This window comes from Pagrus pagrus (assembly GCF_965226575.1).
Source record: "Pagrus pagrus genome assembly, chromosome: 24".
Taxonomy (NCBI): domain Eukaryota; kingdom Metazoa; phylum Chordata; class Actinopteri; order Spariformes; family Sparidae; genus Pagrus; species Pagrus pagrus.
This window is the reverse complement of record NC_140206.1, coordinates 4,972,031-4,984,456: the sequence shown is the minus strand read 5'-3', so window position 1 is coordinate 4,984,456 and position 12,426 is coordinate 4,972,031. Positions and strand designations below refer to the sequence as shown.

The following is a 12,426-nucleotide window of genomic DNA, read 5'->3' as shown; positions in this document are numbered from 1 at the left end:
ACTTTTAATGAACATTACTTCACACCTGGCACGGGGACAATCTGCCGTACAGATGTACGTTATTTCAGCGCTGCTGCAGCTTCTGTTTGGACCGCAGACTCACAAAAAAAAGGTGTTATTTTGTTAGAGGAGGATATATTTTTAACACCATCAGACCTTCAAAAAGCAGAAGATGTAAGAGGAGTGGTTGGAAGAAAACAGTTACTGTATCAGATTCATTGGGTGGAAATGTAATTAACTGCAAATGAACTGGCGCCTGATACTTCAAACTGCAACCAAAGCAGCACTTTGAAATTCTTACTTTGTTATCTGCTCTTTCAACAAATAGCCATCTTTTTCTGCTTATTTATCCATTTAAAAAACTATTTATTCAATTCATCTTAAAAAAGACAAAACATTTTTCCTTTCAATACACATATTTTTAACTGATATCAACATCTGATTGAAGCTCAGAAAAACATGTCAACAACAAAACAGACCTCGATTGTCCTACTTTATGGCTCGTTTTTCCAATTAAGGATAAATTTGGTCCACAATGAAACATCTAGCACGCATCCAAAGTATTGACATATAATTTGGTACAAACGTTGATTATGCCAACAGGACGAGTCTGATAACTTTAGTGAACCCATGACTTTCTTCGCACCAATGTAATGTTGGGATTTCGGCTTTTTAATGACGTGTGTCGATCTTTATTTGATGGATTTCCTTGTACAGATATTTATATTCCCCAGAGGATAAATCCTAATGACCTTTTTGGACCACTGACTTTTCAGCGGGTCAGATTGTTTATTTATCCAGTGGAATTTTTCTCCATCTACATAATCAACACATCCTCAGACTAAATAAATTGGTCGATTGCTGATGACTTCCAGAACAAAAGCTGCTGAACAGATTTCCACGACACTTGGATGGAGGATGGATCTCGGCCCAGAAATAGACCTCACTGACTTTTGGTGCAGATCAGGATGAAAGGACAGAACCAGGAATATTTTCTCTGCATGGATCTTGATGAAAAACCCCGGTGTATTCAGGTGGCTGGTATCCAGGAGGACAATTTGATGCTGATCCTAGATCTGGAGAGCTGACAGTCGTGAGTCCTAGACGATGAATCCTGGCTTTGTTGATCCTTGGCTTTTCATGTGGTGCCACCAGCAGGTTGACCTTTTTCCCTAGAGCAGCAACAGTTAATCAATGAATTGCTCCGTTGTTAAACATAAAATAACTGTCAACTATTTTTCAAGGAGACAAAAAGACTGATTCCAGCTCCTTAAATGTGAATACTGTCTGGTTTCTTTCCTCCTGCATGACAGTAAATTGAATATCTTTGGGTTTTGGACGAAACAAGATATTTGAGGACGTCATAGACCAAACAACTAATCGATAAATCAGGAATTACACTACAAATCAATCCGCAAAGACAGTGATCATTAGCTGCAGCCCTACTTTCCCAAAACAGGACCACACCTCAAGCACCATCAGGTCAAAATTCATAATTTATTATTCCTCAGTCAGTCAAACAAACTTTGGCCCTCAACTTACGGAGCCACTAGTTTGGCTGTAGACTCTTGTCTTCTTCTAATTAAGGATAATTTATTGCACTGTACATTATTTTTACATCACAACTGCGGGTGAACTTCCTTCTCTCCAAGCAAACTGTAAAAACCTTGTCCAGAGCCACAACAGTGTACCCCAACACTCAAAGCCCGCTCTGTTTTGGGCATGGGAGTTTCCTCTCCTGAAATCAGAGGCGGAGTATAAACAGCGGGCATCCATCCATCAGTGTACAACAGATGAATCGGTCTGATTCTGTTAAAGGTTTTTCTGGGCTAGGAGGTGGCGAGAGCCGGGCTCTAGATTGTATGATAAAGTACGGCAGGAAGATGAAAACAAATAGGACCAAATGAGTAATCAGGGCCCTCGCTTCCCCTGGTTCGTCTCTCACAACAGAAGTACCATTGGGCTGAGAGTGTGTACAGACGCTGTAGTCTGGTTGTGAGGTAATGCGAGCTTGTTTTTGGGTAGGGGGGTTGGTGCTGGTGGTGTAATTTGTTCTGTCTGGCGGAGGTATGTTGTGTTGATGAGGATGGGGGGGCCTTTGTACACTTGCTCCCAGTACGATCCCAGTCTGGGAGTTGCAGGGCCCCGGGTGGCTGTAACATACCCACATCCCTCTGCTATGTGAGCCCACGGAGGCCTCCACCGGGTGTGAGATGCATAGATAACACACACACATACACACACACACACACATCTGGCAAACAATGTTTCCTTCACTCACAGTTAAACATTTTCTTTGACAAGTCAGAGAGGTGTTTTTTTTCTTCCTCCCCTGCAACTCGGACTATTTTCTCAAACGGCCTCTCTGCAGCTGGCCTCGGCCCGGGCTGGTGTCAGTTATTTCATGGTGACAGGCAGAGTTAGGCCGACATGTGTTAGCGCTGAACCCTCCCAGCAGTCGAGTCTGCCGAGGCTGCAGCTGATGAGAACAGACAGCCAGGTAGATCCACGGGCGCGATAGAAGTCAACGGAGGATTTCGAGGCTTCTCGGAGGGTTTCATCAGTGGAGGATTTCTGGGTCCCTCAAAGTGTTACATCACTCCCACTGCAGTGATATACAGTAACAGATTGTGTGCCTGCGTAGAGGTGTGAGTCCTGAAAATATTAATGCTATAGGTGCAGTTTATGTTGTTTTAGGACACCAGATGGATCGGCATGTTTAAGCCTGCAGTTTTTTAAATCTGTGAATCTTTAAAACATCTCTCATTTTGCTTTTATTTTGTTTAATGTTGGTCGACATGCTGTAAGAATTGGTGCCGCCACACATCCTTAGCTTAAAGTTGTATAAATGGAGGCAGCACAAGAAGTTGTAACCACCTGACATATTATTGGCTTATTAAGTTCACATGGCGATTGCGTCCAGCAGAAAACAGAGCAACATTAGCAAAAAATTGGAGTCGTGTCTGTGTCCACCTTAGTCCTTAGTAAGATTCACTTGCTCCATTTTTGGTCTCCACCAGTTCCCGAGTGCTAATTAGCTGGTCACTAACTTTGTCTGTTGTTTGGTGCTGGACAGTTAGCATACAGTGAGATAATCAAACAGCTGTACACTAAAGCTGAAAATACTATTATTACGTTTGTTTAGCTGCTAAATGCTATAGCCAGCTTGTGGCTGACTGTGTTTAGCTGCTGAATGCTATGGATAGCTAGTTGTTGTCTTTGTTCAGCTGCTGAATGCTATGGATAGCTTGTTGTTGACTTTGTTTAGCTACTGAATGCTATAGCTAGCTAGTTGTTGACTTTGTTTAGCTGCTGAATGCTATGGATAGCTAGTTGATTATTTTTGTTTAGCTGCTGAATGCTATGGATAGCTAGTTGTTGACTTTGTTTAGCTGCTGAATGCTATAGCTAGCTAGTTGTTGACTTTGTTTAGCTGCTGAATGCTATGGATAGGTAGTTGTTAACTTTGTTTAGCCACTGAATGCTATAGCTAGCTAGTTGCTAACTTTGTCCAAGCCTCGAGAAAGACCACCAGGCTGTGAAGACAATTTGACATAGTGGCCGAACCATGTAATTACAACACCATGTGATGCTCTTGGGCCCAAAAAGACCATTTTTCACTTACATTATGAAATAAGTGGCTTTAAATCAGTGGATTAAGTTTTTTTGAGCGTCACAAAAATGACTTTTAACCATCAAAATCAATCAATTTGGTCCCATAAAATGTAGAAAGTCTGGAGGAGCTGCAGGATTAAATAACTGTATCCCTATTCAAGTTACAGGAAGTCGCTCTATGGGCCCCTGAATGCAGAACATGTTGGTAATTTTATACCTGTGAAGTCCAACTTTTTGCTTCACGCACCACTGAGCAGCTTTCACAGTCAGAACTGGGCTCTGCTTCTGACGCTGTACAGTTCTCATTATACGTTCATCACTTTGTCTATATCTAAATTTGCCATTTGGTGCTGAGCAGGTAGCGTACAGTGGACTCTTTAACTATGAAACAGCCAAAAAGATGAATTTATTGTGTCACAGTTGTTTCTGAGATGTTTGGATAAGAGCTGTAACTCGTTACATCTCATATAAATCCTCCTGTAAGTAACTTCCCCCGGTGTACTCGGCCCCACTTCCCTACAAAAACTGACTTCTGCATTTTCCCTTTTCTGAACGAGTTTATTTACTCTCCCCGCGCCCCTCTTCTCTCTCAGCGTGGAATGAAATCATGCGAGGTCTGTCCGCGGAGAATAATCAGACTCATGTTTGTATACATTTCAGCGAGCGTGCCTGGCTGTGCATGTTTCATAGCTCGTTGGTTTTCCTTCCCCGCGTTGTCAAATGAGTCACTGCTGTTCTGGTGAGTTTGCAAGTGGGCACATGTGGGAATGTAGACGGAGGAGGGTTGGGCGGGGGGGGGCTTACGAGTACAAGGTTGCTGGTTGAAACCTTTTGAGATGTCTCCGAGCGAGGCATCTCCACCCGCACTGGAGTGGAGAGGATTGAGGTCGGACTGGGAGGCTTGCAGGTGTGAACTCAAAGCGGGGCTTTGCTGGGAAAAGTTCAGTTTGACTTTCCCTGGATAAATAAAGGTTAAAAAGAAGAAGCACTGTAATGTGTGTGTTTGTGTGTGTGTGTGTGCACTTGTCTGTTTGAAGCGCTGCACCCTTTGAAGGCGGCCTGCCTGTGAGCTGTCAGTGGGTCCCGGGTAGGGGGGCGGCGGCGGCAGTGCTGGTGGTGGGGACGAGGTTAAGTGCAGCTTTTACACAAATACAGCGAGGGAGAGGGCAGCGATGGCAACCCGGTGCCTAGGATGAACCAACGCCTAGTAAATGTGTGTGTTATTGTGTGTGTCTGCGTGTGGAGGGGGGGCTGAGGTCGTAGCCAGCAGCAAGGTTAATGCAGAGATCCTCTCACACACACACCGCCCGGCTTTTTCTTTGTCTTTCTGCCTCAAAGAGGTAGATGTAAAGACATACAGACACACACACACGTGCACACCTTAGGTTCAAAGCTGAGTTTTGTATTTGAAGTGAAGGCCATATTCTCGGCTTCATTAGGCCGGACATTCGGTTTTTCACAGCGGCGTGCAGCCTCCCGTCACTTCAAAAACTTTGCGCTAACCGATCGGATGTAGCACACGTTTTGTCACATAAATTGGAAAAAAGTAAAAAGGGAACGGTCTGAAGATGGCAGCGCTTTCATGCTAAACAGAGTAATAAATGTACCAGAGCTTGTTTTCAATGTCCATATCTTGTTTTGCATTATCATATCGAGATCTTAAAGGATCTCATCGCTCCCGTAAGTTACAGTACGTGACAAAAACAGCTCCATGCATATTGTAATAGCTCATCAACATCCGACATTTGTCATCAAGTTACAGGCGGGATAGATGTTTCGAGTGTGTGGCGGGATTGTCTAATGGTTTACAACAAGAAATCATTTCCATCATCCACTCTTCTTCTGCTTGTTGTTGTTAACAGCCTGTTCGTTGTGAAGTCCGCACGCCGGCTCGGAGATGACACAGTCTTGATTGTCCCTGTGATTTGTGATATCATCGCTCTCGATGTCTCATCCTGCACTCATCCACTCCTGTGGGTGTATGTTTGTGGATGTGTGGGAGTGTATGAGAGATGGTGGTGGACTTGGAAACACCAACAGCTGTGTTGGTACCTTGCACGTCTGGATCCAATTAGTTGTTTGGTTGTGTGTATCCTATTTCTTTGGGTATCAGGTTAGACGATGTGCCATCACATTGTAATGTTATTGTGTGGACTGTCTGGTTTCAGTGCTGAGGGCCAGGCACGCAATAACTTATAAATAGAAAATCTTCAAGTTTCTTCGATTTGCTCAAGGAGAGTTCAGTTTTGATAAAGTTTGATGCACCGATTGCAAACCAACAACAACGTCCAGTGCAATAATTTGACCAAAACCGACAAAAGGTCATGACCTCTCGTTAAAAGTAGCCAGTGGTTTCATGCTTACAAATGTTGAAAAGCCATCCCACATAGTCTCTCGCCAAAAATATACAGTTTTATTTCGACGAACACGGCTTAAAATTGTCCAGTTCTGTTAAAAATATTCAGTGGTTTCAGGTTTACAAATTTAGGAAATACCAACTTGAACAGTATCTCTTGCTCGTCGTACATCTCGTGTCCGAAGTCTTGTTAAAAATAAGTTTTATTCTGACAAACACGGCTGGAAATTGTCCCAATGCCTAGCTAAACACATTTAGTGGTTTCTTGGTCGCAACTGTTTGAACGCCATCTGGAACAGTGGTGTCTCATTTGCTGTACGTCTCATGTCCCAAGGTCTCGTCAGAGATATCTGGTTTTATTGCAACAAAAACTACTGGAAATTGTCCCATTGTCTCGGTAAAAATAATCAGCGGTTTCATTCTTACAAATGCTGCAATGCATTTCAGACAGCGGTCTCTCGCTCGTCGTATGTCTCGCAAAAGATATCTGGTTTTATTGCAACAAAAATGAGTAGAAATTCTACCAACATCTTGTTATAACTTTCCAGTGGTTTCACGCTTGTATAAAATGTTGTAAAACCATTGCGAACAGTGGTCTCTGGCTTGGCAGCTGTCTTACCAGGCTGGTACAGCAACACCGCACCTTCCACCGCCTGACATGCATGAAAGTCAGGTCATATACATGTAAACTGAATGTGATAAGAGGTTTTGTTGGGATGTAAACAGTGGTCTCTTGCTCGTCTCTAGCTGTGGTCTGCAGAAACTACTCTGCAAGAGTATAAACTGTTCCATAAAGAGATGCAGCATGGTTTGCATTTTTCGGCAGGGGGTCGTGCATTATTCAGTGTATTGCCAAAGCTTCCACCACCTCCTATTTTGCTGTGTCACTTTCTTTTCTGACTGGGCGCTCACAACCAAAAGTATTCGGTCCCTCTGATATTCAGCAGTCTCACAGTTCTGACATTTAAAAGTCACTTTATTTCAAGTGGAAAACTTACCTTAGTCATCATTTTCATCCTGAGCTGAACGGGTCGCCTCTGCTGCTCTCAGAGCGTCGGTCAAATAATGTAAGTAACACACCTCAAGCTCAACACGTGCACCAAACAGTATCAACCAGCGTAACACTACTACTTCCTCATGTGTCGTGAGGTATTTCATGAAGGAAACATCAGAAGTCAAAGCCTCTCTGTCTGTGAGAAATGGTAGTTGTGAACACGTGATTCTCGGCAGCTCGTCGCTTGTTGACAAGCAGTATTTTCATGCCTCTGATGGTCTCCGTCCTAATGAATTAGACGGGGCGCTAACGAGAATCACCAAGAGGGAGACGGGAGCTGCTGACAGTTAGCGGATCTCTTTAACGGCGCTGGTCACCTCAAGAATGATGTCACTTTTTTACACCTAATGATGATATCATTGATGATGAGACCACAGTCTGGAGAATAAACATATTTTTCTTTGCATGATGCCAATTTTATACCGTTTGCGCCGTTTTCTGTGTTGTAGCTCTGCACATTCATGTCTTTGGTCCAAATATGTTCAACATAGAGAAGAAAACAACAAGTGGAATAAGAAAATAACCGGCCCTGATGCATTAAGCACTTATAAAAGCTGCTGCACATTCACTTTGCAACCTTGGCCTTTATGTGTCTTGTTTAGACAGTGCTTTTAGTATGATTTGCGTTCTTTATGGATGTTCTTTTCACAGAGATCAATCTCCCCACAAAGCCCTTTATTTAGCCATTCGGCGGGATTATGAAAAATGTATTAATTAGAATAAGAGCCCTCTGGATGGCATCACGTCACTGAAATGGATCAAAATAGAATATTTATTGGTGTCGCTCGCACAGGACGGGGCTTTTTGTCGGAGATAAAGTTGATCGGCCATAACCTTGATTGCAGGCAAGAACTTGTACAGCTAAAGTTTTTGATTTACGATGGAAGTCTTGATTGCACTCGTGCCATCAATCAGTAAACAGGCAGCTTTGCTTTTTGTCACTGGCTGGATAGCTACATTTCTGGAGGAGAAAACAGTTGACGACTTGAAGACTTGTTGGCATTGAAGTGAGCTCTCAGGACCGAGCAGCAAGAGCTCAGACTGGTTGTTTTTGGCGTCCGTTGTTGTCTGTTTCATATGTGGAGACGACAGAAAGATGCTAATGGAAAAAAGATTGTAAACCTTACAGCTCAGCCATGTTTACATCCAATGCTATCCCATGAACATCAGCCTCTCATCCGTGAGTAGATGGGATAGGGTGGATGACAGTGCAGGATGTCAACAGTAATGGTGTCTTTCTTGGCTCAGCTATAACGTTAGCTAGCTTAGTTAACTTAGTAAGCTAGCCTTTTGTCCATGTGTAGATGCAAGCTGGATGGATGGATGATAGAGCAGGATGTAAACATTAATGGCGTCCTTGGCTTAGCTATGATGGCAGCTAGTTTAGCTCTGCTAAGCTATAATGTTAGCTACCTTCATTAGCTTAGTTTGCTAGCCTCTCATGCATAGATGCATGTTGGATGGACGTGATGCTCGTGCTCATAAACATTAATGGTGTCTTTGGCAGAGCTAAGATGTTAGCTGGCTTAGTTAGCAAGCCTTTTATCCATGTGTAGATACATGACGTCCACTTCGGCTGTGCTATAACATTAGCTACCGTCATTAGCTTCTCTGGCTAGCCTCCTGTCCATGAGCAGACTCACGTTGGATAGACGAGAGGCCTGTGCGGGATGTAAACATTAATGCCATCCTTCTCAACTGAGCTGCTACACTAGCTTGCTTAGTTAGCTTATCTCATGCTTCCTTCTATGCTGATGATTATCTTGAGGAACCAGGTCATGATTTCTGGAAAGAGACATTACTGTCGAGCTTTTCAAATGTATTTTTTGGGGCTTTTAGCACCTCAAGCCAAGTCCAATCAAGTTCCCTTATCTTGAAGAGAAGGCAGACATCTTTACAGCTTATATCTCCAAAACGAGGCAACTCACACTAAAGATAATCTAGATGTATAAATAGCACCACAGGTGAGAGGAAAAATATGCATTTATGATTTTTTGGGGTGAACTGTCCCTTTAAGACGGCTTTAAATCCAGCACAAGATGGATCCTGATGTATAAAAAGAATAAATCCTCTCAGCCCAGCCGAAGAAGCACTTCTACTGTACACCGCACCACATCAGCAGCGTCTTCCGAGTCAAACAAGTTTACTTAGAGCCCCCGTCTCATTTACCATGATTGATTAACGCTACAATTAAAATTCCTGGCTGGGATTGTTTTGATTAATATTCCCTTCTTGTCTTGAGGTTTCAAACCACCCATGATGACATGGAAATAAATAAACACACACCGGAGCCCTGGCAGGATTCACGGAGACGAACAACATCCAGGATCTTTGGCGAGAGAGCGAGAGAGAGGGGGAGCACTTCCCATATTTCTGCCGCTGATTGACAAGGCTGACATATGGAATAGTTCACCTATTCCCCAGTGACAGGAAGATGGGGGAGAGCGCAGGGAGAGGCGGGTAAACTTGCCTGCGAGGCTGAGCGCCATTTCTTTTTTTTTTCTTTTTTTTTTTTTTTAGATTCAGTGCTTCTGATCAAAAGGACTCATATCTCCCCTACTAAATTTAGCACCAGTGGCAATTAGTGGCGGAGTCACACAGCCACTCCAGGAGCAGCTGACAAATGGTACCTTAACAAGTCGGAGATGTACGCCACAGTTTGATGGATTTGTGTGTGTGTACAGCTGAGAGGGGGGAACTTACTGGAGTGTTTTTCTTTCTGGGTGCATGGTATGTGCATGTGACACACGCACATATACACTGCATATGTGTGTGTTAGTGTGTGTGCATTGGTGGATGGATGCTGATCCCTCCAGCTTGTGTTGGTTAGCGAGCCTCAGAAGTTCTGCATCTACAGTACGTTCCTGGCTGAATTGTGTTTGTACGTCAGTGTGATCAGGTTTTATCAGTCAGTTACAGTGTAAGCGACGTGTCAGTAGGCAGAAGATTAATCAGCTTTGAAAGCTGTGATCAGTCATCTAAGTATTTTATCACTTTTAATTGAATATATCACTGAACTTTGGAGCATTTTGATCAACAGCAGTCCTTATATTTCACGAACAAGCAAGCAAAAGTAATTTTTTTGACTAATTGTTTCATGCACCACCAAATCTAATGACAGAAAACATAGATTTTAAATAAAAGAGGACCTTATTCCTCCAGTGGTCATTTCATGGTGCTGGGGTTTTGCCCTCCTTAAGCTAGTTGGCTATTAGTCAAACATATGACTTTAATATGAACGTGTATTCATTGATTGACTTATTTATTTGTCTGTTTGTTCTACAATAAACCTGCAAAATGTTCCCTTATCATTTTATCATCATTTTTCTGGTCATTTAATATTTTGGGTCAGAGCACAAGATGGAGGCTGAGTGAGAGACCACTGTTTGAGATGGTGTTTCAACATTAGCAAGCGTGAAACCACTGGATTTTTAACAAGACGTCCCACCAGATAATTGGACTGGATATCTTTGTCAAGACTTGGAGACACGAGATGGACGTCAAGATATTTTCTAGTCATGTTTGTGGCAACGATACCAGATATTTTTGACGAGGAGACGGACACAAACATTTTTAAGTATGAAACCACTGGATATTTTTGAGATTTCAGGACATTTTTCAGCCTTATTTGCAACAAGAAAACCGTATATTTCTTTGATGAGATGGACATGAGACGGATGCCTAGCGAGAGACCACTGTTTGAGACAGCATTTCATCATTTCTAAGTGGGGACATTTTCCAGCAGGGTTTATAGCAACAAAAAAGACATTTTTGACTAAATGTCAGGACAAGTGAGAGACCGGTGTTGAGATAGCATTTCAACATTTGCAAGCATGAAACCACTGGATATATTTATTCGGACGTCAGGACATTTTCTAGTTATGTTTGTGGTAACAATGACAGATTATTTTTGACGAGATGTCGGCAGATGAGAGACAAAGTGTCAACAAAAGTGAGAGACCACTGGTTAATGTACAACATACAGCGATTGGGACAGTTACTACACCTCATGACACACACACTGTAGTGTAATCGTCTCACACTAAGACAGAAACAAGCAGAGTGGACGTCAACCTGAAGATCCTCTCATGAATTAATGCATCCCGTCTGCACAGTTACAACAATTTATGTGACTGTTGAAACGCACAGATCTGATGCGATCACTTGAAAACGTCTCCGTCTCCCTTCACAAATTGGATTCGAGGAAAAAAGGAAACAGAAGGAAAGACAGACAGACAAACACGCTGAGAGACAGACGGCTTGAATCACAGACCGCATTGCTAACAGAAAGAGGGAATGACATCATGGCTCATTTGAGTCACTTCCCAGTTAATGCAGAGACGCCGTCATATCAACAAAGCAGCGTTTCCTGTAAATGACCAAAAACAACCACACTGATAAACACAAACCAAGATGGATCGACGCTGCAGGACATCATCTTCGTCATATCTTCTGGTGAAATCCTTGTATTTTTTAATAAATGTCATTTAAGACTAAAAACTGTCGGCCCTGTTTTGTTTATCTGTGAGTCTGTCGGAGCTGCTAAGAGCTCGTTCTGTGCCGGCGCCGCTGCACGAAGTGAAGTCGATGAACTGCCCTTACATCATCCTCGCCTGCCCAGGAGAGTCTGTTGTCTGTTAGATGCGCACACAAACACATCCACACACTCTTCACATGGCTAGCCAACCTCCTGAGAGAGAAAGGCAGCTAACCGTCTCAGTAGAGGAAATGAGCTATCTGCTCCACTTCTCTCCGACGCACACACTCCTTCCTCGCATGCACTTCCCCCTTCTGACATTTTTAGACTATCTGTATCCTCGCAGATCTTCTGTTTATTTGTATCTGTTTGTGAATACATGCATGCACATCTGGTTGTGTGTGTGTGTGTGTGTGTGTGTGTGCGTGTGCACATCCCGAGCAAAGTGAGTGAGTTTGACCTTAAGCTTCTCCTCCCCTTCTTTACAGTGCCAGCTCTTGTGTACGTTTCCTGGGCCTCCGAGATATGAGGGGGGAAAATATCCGCCGACAGCCCATCACAGTTCACGGCTCTTTGTTTATCCATTAATAATTGAGCATAGCTGAAGACAATACAAGGTGTGTGCTTGTGAGGTGTTTTTTTTTTTTTGTGCGAGCGGGTATGTTTGGCTGAGCTTTAGGAGGCGGGATGGGAGGGAGGAGGGTGTCACTGAGGGAATTTACGCCTTGCATCGCAGTTTGGGGCTAAACTGCAGGTTTTTCTCTCTGAAGTTTGTCCGTGAGACAGACGGAGCGATTATGCAGGTGTGTTCTCGCTGTGTGCCGTGAAATGAAGCATGATTTTTACACCTCTTCCTGCAGCTGAGTGCATTTAAAATGATACAACAATTAAAGGTGATTTGGGGTAAATATCTAACCTCTGAAA

At 43.2% G+C, this 12,426-nt stretch overlaps 1 protein-coding gene across 2 annotated transcripts in view; it reads left to right on the top strand.

Moving 5' to 3' along the window:
- Positions 1–12,426, top strand: part of LOC311253190 (uncharacterized protein) — a 181,360-nt gene that overhangs the window by 37,858 nt on the left and 131,076 nt on the right. Inside the window, exon 2 of one of the 2 annotated variants that reach the window (XM_084346976.1) lies at positions 11,991–12,119. The exons of the other annotated variant lie outside the window; for it this stretch is intronic. The gene's annotated coding sequence lies outside the window, so the exon portion shown is untranslated. The remainder of the gene's footprint in view (positions 1–11,990; positions 12,120–12,426) is intronic. 2 annotated transcript variants of the gene reach the window in all.